General features: G+C 43.9%; 1 protein-coding gene across 5 annotated transcripts in view; it reads right to left on the minus strand.

Annotated features, from left to right (window-relative positions):
* Nucleotides 1-14278, minus strand: part of LOC124716904 (kinesin light chain) — a 423269-nt gene that overhangs the window by 265587 nt on the left and 143404 nt on the right. For 3 of the 5 annotated variants that reach the window (XM_047243466.1, XM_047243462.1, XM_047243465.1), the window contains exon 1: nucleotides 9621-9750. The exons of 1 other annotated variant lie outside the window; for it this stretch is intronic. The gene's annotated coding sequence lies outside the window, so the exon portion shown is untranslated. Of the gene's footprint in view, nucleotides 1-9620; nucleotides 9751-14278 lie in introns of those variants that run through there. One more of the 5 variants, XM_047243464.1, reaches the window with a different exon arrangement.

The raw sequence follows: 14278 nt of genomic DNA on the forward strand, positions 1-14278 counted from the left end.
TGAGATGAAGACGTTAGCACAGGAAACGAATTCGTGGCGGGCCGCATCAAACCAGTCAGTAGACTGATGACCAAAAAAAAAAAAGATGACCTTCCTACAACCTATAGCAGCGCGTACAATCCGCCCTACCCCCCAAGTGCAAATAACGCAACTGCAACAAGTATATCTCTCAGTTTAATGTCCCTCGGACGGGGCACGAGCTGTAACTGGGGAAGGGCAAGGAAAAAACTTTAAAAAATGGTTCAAATGGCTCTGAGCACTATGAGACTTAACATCTAAGGTCATCAGTCCCCTACAACTTAGAACTACTTAAACCTAACTAACCTAAGGACATCACATGTCCATGCCCGAGGCAGGATTCGAACCTGCGACCGTAGCAGTCGCGCGGTTCCGGACTGAAGCGTCTAGAACCGCTCGTCTACCGCGGCCGGCAAAACTTTTCAAAGCGACGTAGAAAAGCCTCGGGAAACCTAAATAAGAAAAGTCGGACGGGGATTTGGATCGCTGTCCTGAAACATGCGTGCACAAACTCGTAATGACATATAGCTCAGCAGCGCCCAAGCCGGTGTAAGGCAGGCGCGAAAAAGCGGAGAATATGACTATGGCACACGGCTTCACGTGGAAGAAACGAATATAATGTTGATAAATTATATAGAATATACAGGCTCAACATGGACGTTTACAGCTGAAGTGGCTAGAGGTGGCTTCTATTTTTTTGTTTTTAGCCTCTGGATACCCATAAGAAGGGTAACATGTTTAAAAGAATTTCAGAAACCTGTACATAGCAGCTTAATGGGCTGCTTTCGTGCGTTCTGGCGAGTTGCCGATTCCAGTTTATACACAACGTTTTGACGACCGTCTATTTTTTCCAGTAATGCCCTCCTTGTCTGACAGCCAATCATTGCAACAAGTTGAACCAACTTCCGGAAAGGCAGACTCAAATGGAAACTTGCCATACAACGTACTTCGCTCCCATCAAAGAATTTTTTTTACGAGGTCTATGTTGCTTGGCGGGGTAATAAATGGAAGGTAATCAATGCATTCGAAAAATGCCGACATTTGTGTAATTTTGATACAAACACACTCATAGAAACGTAGAGGGTACTTCCCGTTGACCTAGAATCATGAAATTTGGCTACGTTTACCGGAACAATTCAAAGGAAAAATCCGAAAAATTATTTGTAATTGTATCACATGAAAACTGTCGTTTGCTACACTCTAGGAAATCTCAATTCCAGGGTCCGATATCTTGACAGTATCAATATCGATAACAGGCTACAATCGTAGAGCAGTGGTTTCGAACAGGTGGTCCGCAGACCCCCAGGCGTCCGCGATCTATGCCAGAGGGGTACGCAAGAATGGAAAAAATTTTAAATAAATTTCGTATGATAACAGATTTTTCTTTTTTGGCCCCTTCCTGCATGAGCAGAACTTTAGCCAACTTCTGCGTCTAGCAACTTCCTAGAGCCAACTGACACTAGCACATTCTAGCGCAAAACTAGAATTAGATAGATGCAAATAGTTCTGCTGTATGCCGTTAGAGTACGCGCGCTGCCTCTTTGCAGCCGACAACTGGCAGTCACTTAACACAGAAACTCGCATTTCACACGACAATCGGCCATTGTTAATTTATTTCCAGTGCTTTCTCAGGCGGTATTGTTTACATATTCAATATCCTGTATTAAAACAGTAGTGTTTGTAAAACGTTTTTAGGGAAGCTACAGTTCGCGTAGTTAAAAATGGACCGTTGGTTAAAAAGTGGTTCGTTAAAACGAAAAGCCCTACAGATGAAGAGGAAGATAATGCATTTGTTATACTAAACACCCAGATTTGAAGATAAAGATTTCGAGCAATAATTCAAAATTTAACAACAACAATGATGGCTAAATTGAAAAGTTTTAAGTTCAATATTTTTTCAATAATGAATGTTTTTTCTAAGGAGCAAAAATAGAAAAGGTATAAAAAGAATTTGGCTTTTTTAGGTACCAATCCGATGAGGTGGTCCCCGAGAAAATTGTGGTGGGAAACCCTGTTCTAGAGAGTGTATTCCCGTGATGGATGAACTGTCTGTAAACGTAACTAAGTTTGTACTACTCTCATACGGCTTTTTTCCTAATGTGATATATATTCGCCGAATTATCCCTCGAGTGTAATCAGAAAACGAAATGCCGCGAGGCCAATGGTGCAAATGCCAAGTTTCTGGGACAGCGTAATTAAGGGATCTACCGAAACAGAGATGTAAAGAACACTAATACAGTCGGAGGTTTCAATTTAAACAAGGCTTGTGGCGCATAACAGCTAAGAACCAGCCAGCCTTCTCACCCATCTCAGATGCTGACACAGTGCGCGTCGAACACAAAAGATCGTTGTGGGAGCCGAGAATGGGGTAGGAGCATGGACAGCGGCGCCATACCGTCGTTACTCCGGAGTGTGGTTGGAGTCCACCCACCGAGAAGACAAAACTCAAAGCGCCTGGAGAATACGAATGAGTCGTTTATCGAAAAATTGTGCATAAAAATGGAAAGAGCACACTCGCCCGGAAGCACACCATTAATCGAGCCCGAGAAAACCTCGGCGACCAGATGTATAACGGCCGCAGCTAGGGCACTCATTAAGGTGATTGAAACGTCGCAGTCAGGTACCGGGACATAGCGTGCGCTGGCGCGTCCTTGCAACACGCTGGCAGCAGCTTGGGATCGATCTAGCGACCCCGGGGGAGAGCTATCGACACGCGACGTGCGGATCAATAGCGGCAGAGGCGGCGCCAAAGCCAGCGCGACGCGCAAAGTCAGACAAGCAGGCAGGCAGCCACTCGTAGTGCCCGGCCGGATGGGGGGCGGCGCCGCGCACCCGATGATTGGATCCGTTCACAGGGCGCCTCCAAAGTCGCCAACACCGCTGCCCTAAGTCCCACCACAACATCTCGTACACAGCGACCACCTACACAAAGTCGTCTTTCATCGCCACTGTCATTGCCTTTTTGGGTATTTACGTCCAGCTTCAAGTTGCTACAGTTGAGTTTATAAGGTCTACGTCTTCAGGCACTTCTTCCACTCCTTCAACGAACTCCAATGCTCAATGGGCCTTTCCTTCAGACACCGCACAGATCTGAGGGCAGTACATTACATCTGTTGGATGATCAGTTTGATTCTAGGAAAGCTATAGCCACCACAGTAGCAACTCTGACGCTGTGAATGTTAATCGAAGCAAGATAAACTTCAAGACATCTACATAGGGCAGTGTAGACGTAGAAAAAGCGATCTCGAATTTAAAATTGTGAAATGTGTGAAATTTTCAAGAAAATAGGTATAAGCTGTAGGGAAGCGCATGTAATATACGAGGCGTGTTTTGTGAGTCAGTAGGCCTACCGTTCTGAAATTAAAAAAAAAGACGTGCTAAAATATCTCAATTTTATTTTTACATGAAAGCCTGTACCTTAATCTACGCACTGACGCCATTACAGTCTGATTCTTCCTTGTTTACGTTGTGTACCGAGTGTTAAAGATGCCTCAGATAATCGTGAGTCCCACCGACTGAAGTATGGGCTGTTATAAGATTTCTTAGTTTTAAATGCCTAAAAGCAATCGATATTCATCGTGAGATCTGTGGAGTTTACGGAGAAAACATTACCAGAGATGGAATGGTAAGAAAGTGGGTGAGAGAGCATTTAAAGATGGCCGCACAAATGTGCATGATGAACAACGGAGTGGGCGTCCTTCGGTCGTTGATGAAAGTTTGGTGCAGGAAGTGGACAAAAAGGTGATAAGAGAAAACGGACGCTTTACCATTTTCTCCTTGCGGGATGACTTTCCTAATGTTTCTCGTAGTGTTTTGTATGGCATTATGACAGAGCACTTGAATTACCGAAATTTGTGCGCACGTTGCGTACTGAAAATGTTGACGGATGTGCACAAAACCAAACGTTTAGACAGTGCACTGACTTTCCTCGAGCGGTACCACAACGGTGGTGGTGATTTCTCAAGCCAAATTGTTACGGGCGATGAAACATGGGTGGCCTACGTCACACCAGATTCAAAGTAACAGTCCATGGAAGTTTAGCAAAGGCGTCGTTTTGCTGAAAGACAATGCCCGTCCGCATGTCGCGAATCAGACCAAAGATCTCATCACAGCTTTTCGATGGGAAACTCTAAATCATCCTCCGTACAGCCCCGATCTTGCACCCAGTGACTACCATCTGTTCCTACACTTGAAGAAACACCTGGGCGGTCAGCGTCTTCGACACGATGACGAAGTCAAAACAGTGGTGATGCAGCGGTTAACAAGTCAGGCGGCAGACTTCTAAGAGGGTATTCAAAAACTGGTACAACGCTATGACAAGTGCCTCAATGTTGACGGAAATTATGTAGAAAATTAGATTAAGGTACAGGCTTTCATGTAAAAATAAAATTGAGATATCTTAGCACGTCTTTTTTAGTTTCAAAACAGAACTTAAAAGACACCTCGTACAATGGAACTTTCTGGCAAATTAAAACTGTGTGCAAAGGTCCCGAGTTCGAGTCTCCGCCTGCCACACAGTTTTAATTCGCCAGGAAGTTTCATATCAGCGCACATTCCGCTGCCAGTGAAAATCTCGTTCTGATAATATACAAGAATCGAGAGGGGAGTGAATGAACTGCTAAAAATGCAGTCTTTCTGTCTTACTTTTCAATTTGTGTATGACGAAAATAAAAATCGTTCACGTATGGGATTAAAATATCAGGGTAACAGGTAATCAGAGTTCGGTGACGACATTCCTACTCTCACGACCAGCCTAATTAGCACACACTACGTCGAGAATCAAATACGTACGGAACTAATGAGCAGCAGAAATGAGATTATCAGTACGGAGTAAGACGAATACGTCACCATGGAAGGTAGGTCCTGGCGGAATTTTTTTTGATGAAAGAATGCCTAGTGGATCAGACAGGCCGTAACCTGAATTTAGAGAGAAAAAAATATGTGCTGTTGGTGAACACGGCCTTACCAACAAGCGTAGAATCTTGTATGAGCAGCCTATGTGTCAAACTAAATGGACTGAATCGCCTAAGAAGCTGTGGTTAACAGAGATTCCTATTCGTAATCAGTGATGCGTGGAAGCGCATACCGAGAGAGACTATAGGAGTATTCCCCATGTCATACATGGTGACAGAAATGAAGATGCTGCGAGTGGCTTTTCACTGTTTAGTACCAATGTAATCTCACATAGTGTACACTTCAGCCGCGCGTGATTAGCCGAGCGGTCTCAGGCGCTGCAGTCATGGACGGTGCGGCTGGTCCCGGCGGAGGTTAGAGTCCTCCCTCGGGCATGAATTTGTTTCTCCTTAGAATAATTTAGGTGAAGTAGTGTATAAGGTTAGGGACTGATGACCTTAGCAGTTAAGTCCCATAAGATTTCACACACATTTGAACATGTTTTTGTACACTTCAATTGTTTTTCGACAGACAATTGCCCCTCTGAAGAAGACAATGGTGAATGATCTCGAAAGCACTGACTCAAAGATAATATAAGGCACGCGCACCGACTACATCAATGTTTAGTACGTAGGAAGACGTTAAGGACAACCCAGTATAAAGCCCCCTACTCCGCATAGGTTTCGATACTTAAAATCTGCCAGGTTCTGTGAGGTTATAATCGCCATAATGGTGTCATGGTACCGACAGTGGCGTTGTTGACAGCCACTGGTCAAATTGGACTGGCTGTAATGTACTTTCCTCTGGCTCCATCAGTCCTACCGGCCCCACATCGGACACGAACGAAAGAATGGAACTTGCCGGTGAAGGCTGCAGGGATTTGAGGCGATATTCCTGGTTATGGGAGCAGCTGGCTGGCTACGAGCCCGCGGGTTGAGCAACCAGGCAGCCGCCACTTTGGAAAACTTTCTCAAGCTTAAATTAGGTCTCGCGTCACGACAGGCCGCGCTGCACTTCGTCTTTCCCATCCGACGAGAGGTTCGTGTGAAACGATTTTTTGCGGGGGCAGTTCTACATGTGTTTCATCCCCATTTGACACCTCGCGAGGTAATCCTATGGCAACCAAGTGCTGTAGCAGACGAGAGCAGGCCGACTACAGTTACCGTAATGAGAATTCTCCGAATGCTCCTGCACGTTAAAACTTCACTGGCTCAGTCAACCGCCACGACCAAAACACGATGTTCCGCCTGTTTCAGAAGGGCACTACAATGTCTCAGGTGAAGTCTACAACCGAAAATATTCGTATTTGCGTTTACTGTCTTGCTCACGAGCTGAAAATTTTTGACCCTAGAGGCTTTCTCGGTGACATGGTTTACAAGTCTTTGGGACTCGAACTGTCATGTTCCATTTGTGCGGTATTCTACATATTTTCGCTAAGTTGTCTTTGTCACGTGCCGGGCGCGGACTTTGTTGCTCACTAAGTACTCCCAAGAAAACTGAAAAAAGGTGACTACATTTTAAGGAGTTTGGGACTGACGTCATATAATCAGAGTTTAACTATCAAAGTACATCTACCTACGCAAGGCTATGGGGGTTATGAGCAGCGTCATTGTCTCGCCTAAGACAGTAAAAACTAAATGTCAAATCCACAACAGCTTTATTTCAGATACGTTTATTACGCCACTACCCAGTTCGTGCTGAATGAATATCTCCAGGTGATGCTAGAAAATCTTAAGGGTTCTTAATATACATCGTCGTCACACAATTTGTGGCATAATAAACGCACTAAATACAACTCTGCTGCACAAAATCAAGATTACACCGAAGACTTAAATACTTCACCAAACTTAGAAAATACCTTTCGATCGGAACGTAAATTTAACGATAGAATACACAAATTTAATAGATCATCAGACTAGTTGAGTTCGCTAATTCACAGCCAAACATTCCAAGTTAACCTGGCCTTCAGGCTACACTACAGGTCAGTCTGTCCGAATCAGCTTCAAATTTTCCGCTCGTGACAACGTTCAGAGAATGGCAGTATCGGAGGGTTCCTTAAGCGCGCAAAGTTTCACATTTACAGTGGAACTTCAGTACATCCACAATAAAGTTAATTTCCGTTTTAGATAGGAACCCTGACAAGTTCTGGGCTGTATGACTCATATTTAGGAGGAGAAAGTGTTGTACGGCCGTCAACGTGGTTTAACCAAGACGCGGAGGTTTGGTATTATACTCTCCATGTAAAGAACTGGCCAAAGAAGACGCAAAGGTAAAGGTAAAGCGCGCACCTCCGCGGCCTTGTGGGACGGCATGGCCATGCCAGCGATTTTGGGCAATGGATGGGGTGGGGGGGGGGAGGAGGAGGAGGAGGAGGAGGAGAGGGGAGGCCTCTTGGCTGTCCTCGACAGCGAACAGACACTTCTGTGAACGAGGGCTTCCACAGTGGCCCAACAACTCGGGCGCCAGCCCTTTTGTGAGCGCTGCCATGCGTCACGCAACTGACTTGCGCTTCCTGAATCGTATTGTCACTGGATCGAGCAGCACTCAAAACATACGGAAACGTATGAACCAGAATCTGCGCTACAGGTGTACTCACATAATTCGCCAAAACATTTTTCTGAAGGAACTACTTGCTGGATCGATCTTCCAACGTTGAATTTGTCCGTATTTGCTAGAGATTGCTTTGAACTATGAAACTTATTGCAGTCAATGATAATGACGTAATGACTAAACCGGTTATTACCAGTAGACCCCAAACTCTGCATTGCCGCTCTGTGGCTACGCTGGCAGTCATTTCCTACTGAAGATATAGGAGCCTCAGTGAAATGGCCGACAGCATGCTCTGATGCTGACATTTATGGGCTAACAATCATGATTAGTAAGAATATGTGAGCACTGATTGTCAAACTACATAGGCAAACGTTTACTTATGGCCAGTGTGAGTTATCCTAAATACAAATAAGCAAACCGTTTGTGCTTTCTTAGCTACGCGGAATCTGGAAGTTTTAAAAATCGGTCAAATGCAAAGTCCACACGCCTCCTTGTGACACTAGGCGCATCTCTTCTACATGTGTGGCTGAAACTGACTTTGTAAAACGTTTTGATTGTGTCACTAGCAGAAGCCTAAAATAACGATTTCCATAAACTTCCTTTTCTTTCAAAAGGTTGTCTGATCAACCTCCTTAGACGCCTAACCTTTAGCGGAAACAGTCGGCCACTTACCTTTACACAGATCGTGAAGGTGCAGCCGATACCTTGTAGTTCGCTCAGAACTTAATCGTCCCTTTCACTTTAAACTATTCATAAAATAAAGGTACCTCAATTTAAGAATCTGCTTAAGCTGTACACTTGAAAATGGCTCAGTGGCCGACAGTACAACAGCGAATTTTATGAAAGTCTTAATAAAGGTCTTTCAAATACTTTTGTATGACAATAGCAACGAGGAAAAAATAAGCAGTGGTTTTATCCCTCTCCATGCGATAATTTATTGAGAACATAAGAACCTCCAGCCACCAGATAATGTAGCAAATAAACTTAAACACTGGGAACATTTACCGATGGGACGGTCATCCATTTCGCGGCTATAGTACGAGCCCGTCCTGAAATCCTGGTTATGACGACTTATCTGTAGCATATCCCGAGGTCTGTATCACGCTGAAAGGTTAATTTCGTTTAGGTGTGTGCAACCAAAAAATGTGAAGCTAAATTAAGACTTTATCAATGACCTAGCCTGATTTCATTTGTGCCAGATTTAACGCACTTTTAGTCATAAAAAATTCAGGAAACATTTTGTGCACAAGTGTCCTATGTGTATGTTGATGGATTCGTGTATATATACCGAAAGAAGTAATCGGGTCTACTGTGTTCCCAATCTCCCAAGGTAGTGGTACGTAAGACTAACAAGCTGTTAGACAGCTGGCGCAGTAACGCAGAGAGAAACAACAGTGTTTAAAGGGGGCGTCAGCGATTAGTCAGCACGAGATATTTTACCGCTCTGATCCCGCCTGGAGCCGGCGTGAGTCACGGCCGCAGATGAGCCAGCTCGCACTTCCTGCCACACGGCACGACTAGATGGTCACTTGTTCGCTATCTTGGCACACTCAGCCTCACAGAGACATACCACGACACCACACGCTGAGCACTATACACGAAACGCTCCCAGGACTGTTATATTACTTGATAGCCGCAATGAAACAACGAGCGCATGAAATTCCATCACTGCATGATAAACGTGAAAACTTCCAGAGAGACCCAGCAACAAGAAAAAGACAGACATCGTATAGCACAGTCCGAATCAATAGCTCTCTCAATACGGTGACGATCAATATTCCAGTATGACACTTTGCTCACATTTTGCCAGCAATTTCTGCACCACAACTTCAAAGATGAGGCACCTGCAATATATTATTAAAAAAAAGCCTCAGTCAATTTCTCTAAGTCTATTTATAGAATGACGAAATGGGGCTGCAGATGTAATTTAGGAGTGCACGACTTGACGGAGCAGCTAAGTCGATTTGTATCAGCCGTATCAAACTAGGCACTTATTCTTGCGGAACCGCAGCAACTGAAGGCTCAATAACTAGAGTGGACTTTTCGTGGACGCTTCCATTACGCGCGTAGCAGCTTTTCCAGCTATGCATTACGACTGGCAGCACTGTGCACGTGAGACGTTCCTCGCGGAAGGCCCTAGAACATGGTGGAACACTCACTACAAAACACTGGAACGACGGAAATTTGACATCGCACCGCCGCTTCCTGCTATAAAGCCACACACACACTATGCACTACACAAAGCAAGCTGCTCCGGCCCGACCCGCAAGCAGACTAAACAGCGAAGCACTACTCTGTTGTCTCGCCGGCAGTACGACTGCGGGCCGCAACGGCGCGCGCGTCGCCGCATGTGCTGCCGCCTGGTGGCCAAAATGCCAGCGCCTTGCTGCTGTTCTCAATCAACTCGCAGTAATACGAATTTAAACGAAAAATGTTTTGGCGGCGTGCAAGATATTTCATATCAAGTTTCTCACTTTATGGTGGTGTGTACATTGCAATAACCGTAATTTGTAAGGGCGGTGCGCAGTTCAGATTTCCTCACCGTTTTTTTGAAAATATTCGTTATAGCAATGCGAGGGTTAATGCGAACAAAATACGCATCGAGAAACGCCACTGCAGAACGAAAGACTCAGCTAACATGACAAAGATCCCGAATGCGAGTCTCGGTCCGGCACACGGATTTGATCCGCCAGGAATTTTCATATCAGCGTACACTCCGCTGCGGAATAAAAAATTCATTCTGGACATTTTGCTAACACTGTGTCGCAACAGCAAACTACCAATTTCTCCGATTGCTTTGTATTCTAAAATCAACACAATTCGTGTCACCAAGACAACGACAGGCATCGATATGCATTTCCATAAAACTATTTCGTCGTTGTGCGCCACCTTCCAAACTCGTTTGTATGCTATAATTCGGGAACCTAGTTTTTTGATACTGGATCACCTTCAGGTCATCACTTCGATACTTCGTTTCCCACAGAACGCTTAGCTAAATGGTCTTAATCTTTGGAAAAAAAAAACTGCATACTGTCCCAGACACACCGAACTGAACAGAGTACTGAATACTATGTGTATAACAAAGCATACGACTACAGAGGGAGGCAGGCTGAACGAAACGTGTTACGCTGTCAAGAGAGCAATGCGTAAAACCTCCAGAATATTGTCAAACAATCTTTCACAACACCGAAAGAAATTCTGGTACCATGTAAAGTCTATTAGTGGCATCAAAATTAGTGTCCAATGAGTCAAGAGCAGAAATTGAGGATACCAAAGCAAAAGCAATTCTTTACAGAGTTTTCAGATGTTCCTTTACAAAGGAAAACCTAGGAGAATTGTCCCAATGTCATCCTCGTACCATTGAAAAGACAAGTGAAATGTTACTGTCAGTGGTGTTGGGAAATGCTGAAATCGTTAAACTTGAACAAAGCTCCAGGGCTCGATAGAATCCCTACCAGGTACTATATAGAATTTGCGGCTGAGTTAGACCCTTTTCAAACTAAAATCTATTATAAAGCCCTCGAACAAAAAACCGTGCCCAGTATTTGGAAGAAAGCAGAAGTCACACCCAATAGCGGTAGCAGAACTGATCAACAAAATTACCGTTTAGTATCCTTGACATGGATTTGTTGTAGAATCTTAGATGATATTCTGTGCTCAAACATAATGAGGTATCTCGAACAGAAATGCTAATCAGCACGGATTTCGAAAATATCGATTATGTGAAACCCAATTCCCACTTCTCTCACGCGGCATACCGAAAACATCGGATCAAGGCAGTCGGGTGTATGCAGTGTATGCAGTGTTTCTTGGTTTACAAAAAGCGTTTGTCTCAGTACCGCGTCCACTCTTATTCTCAAAAGTACGATCGTATGGAGTATCAAGCGAAATTAGTAACTCGATTGAGGATTTCTTGGTAAGGAGGATACAGCATATTATCATGGATGGAGAGTCACTTTGGAGGGTAACTTGAGATGTGCCCCAGGAAGTGTATTAATACTCTCGCTGTTCATGTTGTATATTAATGACTTTGCGGACAATATTAGTAGCAACCTAAGGCTTCTTGCAGATGATGCAGTTATTTATAATGAACTCTTGTGTGAAAGAAGTTGCACGAATATTCAGACGGATCTTGATAAGATTTCACAGTGGTGCAAACATTCACAACTTGCTTTAAATGTTCATAAATGTAAAACTGTACATTTCACAAAACGTAAAAACGCAGTAGTCTAACAGAGAATCGCAATTGGAATTGGCAAATCCATAAAAATACCTGTATGACAGACTGTGTAGGGACATGAAACGAAATGATCACATAGGCCCAGTCGTGGGTAAAGCAGATGGTAGACTTCGGTTTATTGGTGGAATACTGGAGATATGCGAAGAGTCTACAAAGGAGATTGCTTGTAAATCACTCGTGCGACCCATTCTAGATTACTGCTTAAGTGTGTGGGATCCGTACCAAATAGGACTACCAGGGGAGCATAAATGGTCACAGGTTTGTTTGAACCGTGTGAGTGCGTCACAGAGATGCTGAAGAAACAGAACTGGCAGAGTCTTAAAGATAGTTGTCGACGAAGTTCCAAGAACCGGCTTTAAATGATTACTCTAGGACTATACTACAACCCTCTACGTATCGCTCACACATCGATCATAAAGGTAAGATTAGAATAATTACTGCATAAATTTTATCCAAATTTGACGCGGCAAGTAAACTACTTATACAAGGACTCCGTCGCGAAAGACTTCGTAGTAATATTCGTAGTCAGAATAATTACTGCACGCATAGGGGGCTTTACATGATTACTGTAGGAATATACTACAATCCTCTACATATCGCTCACACATCGATCATAAAGGTAAGATTAGAATAATTACTGCACGCATAGGGGCATTCAAAAAATAATTCTTCCTGCGCTACATACAAAGTGTTGGACTTAAGTTGTTCTTACATTTTCCGACACATTTACACGAGCATTTCACAATCCTGTTACCGCTTCGACCAGCCAGTGATCATCTGGACTGCCAATAAAGGAAAAGAGTCGGTCCTCGAAGCGTGGTGTTTTTTATATAAATTATAAAACTATAGTACGAATCCTACTGACAATCTGGATATGGGCACTGGATAGTCGAACCGATTATGGTATCGTAAAATGTTCATGAGGCTGCATCTAAAAAATAAATAAATAAATCTCGCCCTCAGTTGGAAATTTTTGTTTTTGTCATACAAACAACTAGTAGCAATGATAGAAAATGTTTTTCTCTGATCTGGAAAACGTGTTGCTATAACATGGCAGAGCCAACTACTTTACTGATGAGACGCTTTTAGTGCAAATGATCGTTAAGAACTAACAGGAGAACTTACTAGAGTATATCTGAAGGAAGGCTTAAAAATTGCCTATAATAAAACTGAAACAATTTATTGTAAACATTTTGAAAAGTTGATTCATTAGCGTCATCGTTTCTTTACGGAACTAGTACATCTGAAATATTAATAGTTATTTCTGTAGCAGAAAAGTAGAGTAGAGGCAGTAGAGATGGGCGGAATAAAGAGGGAGGCAGCATATCCAGGAGAGAGAGAGAGAGAGAGAGAGAGAGAGAGGACAACAAATAAGGAAATGGTGATAAAGGATTGTCAACAATTAGTCGTCCAAAAAACTGAAGAAAGAGCTCTTCAGCCATGGTACAGTAAACGGAGCAAGGATGACGGCAAGAAAGAACCCTGGATTTGTCGCTCAGATAGCCGGGAATAACAGAGCAGTGGTGGCTGGTTATCACGTGCTAATGTTCACAGTAAATACTGCACTTAAATTATGCTATTTCACTTCGAACGCAAGCCGGAAATCGCATTAAAAGTGTGCCACTTCTCTTCGAATGCATGCTGATATTAAAATAAAATGGACGAATACTACTTCTGCAGCGCTCTCTCCGTAACAAGAAACTAGTGTCGAGTGCTGCAATTAAATGTCAGCCTCGCTATTATCAACTAAGGGAAGGGACGCAGCTGGCTGTTTCCGAATGTGCGTGATCTGACGTGACGTCATCCTTTACCGCACTACCAGCGCTACGCTGCTTAGAGAAACAGATCAGTATCTCTCATTGAAACTACGGTGCAAGCGTAACGTACGAGGGAGTTTTGAGGGGCAGTTGACCTAGCAGTACCGTGGCCCAGTGGTCAAATCATCGTCGCGGGTTCGATTCCCGCTGCTACAATCATTCTTTTCATTTATTTTATTCTTCACAATGTTAAAATACCACTGATCGAGAGAAGGAATAATTGGAATGATGAGGTATAAAATTCGGAATGAGAGAGACTGCAACGATTGTGTATGCTGGCGAATGGGACAAACAGGAAGGGCAACTGCAGAAGAGTGAATTTCCGCTACTGCCCTCCTTCCCTTGTCGCCCACTGCGGCAATCGATTCCACGAATCAGTCTAACGTCGCAGAATCCACATTCCCGTTAATCAATCGCACCAATGCGGCACAGGCTTGAAGAAGTGTTGTCTTTACCTGTGGCCGATCTCAGTTTGCCTTCTCTCCATCTGCATGGAACGTTGCCTCAGCACGCTGACGTGTGGTTTAATGCCTCCGGAAGTCGCCTTCGGCTTTCTCGGATACTGCGCCAGGTCGGCTCGTTCCTTGGCTCTGCTTTGAGATGCAGTGTACCCCATACCTGGCGATCATTACCCGTTGCATCTTCATCCCAAAATGTATGTGTTGGAGTTCCCACACTGTCACTGGCGCAATTTTGTCTGTTCGGTCTCAGTTTCGAAAGTAGCCTTTGTACGTCCGTTTGACTCTCTTTCCTTGATGCA

This window comes from Schistocerca piceifrons, chromosome 9 (assembly GCF_021461385.2).
Source record: "Schistocerca piceifrons isolate TAMUIC-IGC-003096 chromosome 9, iqSchPice1.1, whole genome shotgun sequence".
NCBI classification, from domain to species: domain Eukaryota; kingdom Metazoa; phylum Arthropoda; class Insecta; order Orthoptera; family Acrididae; genus Schistocerca; species Schistocerca piceifrons.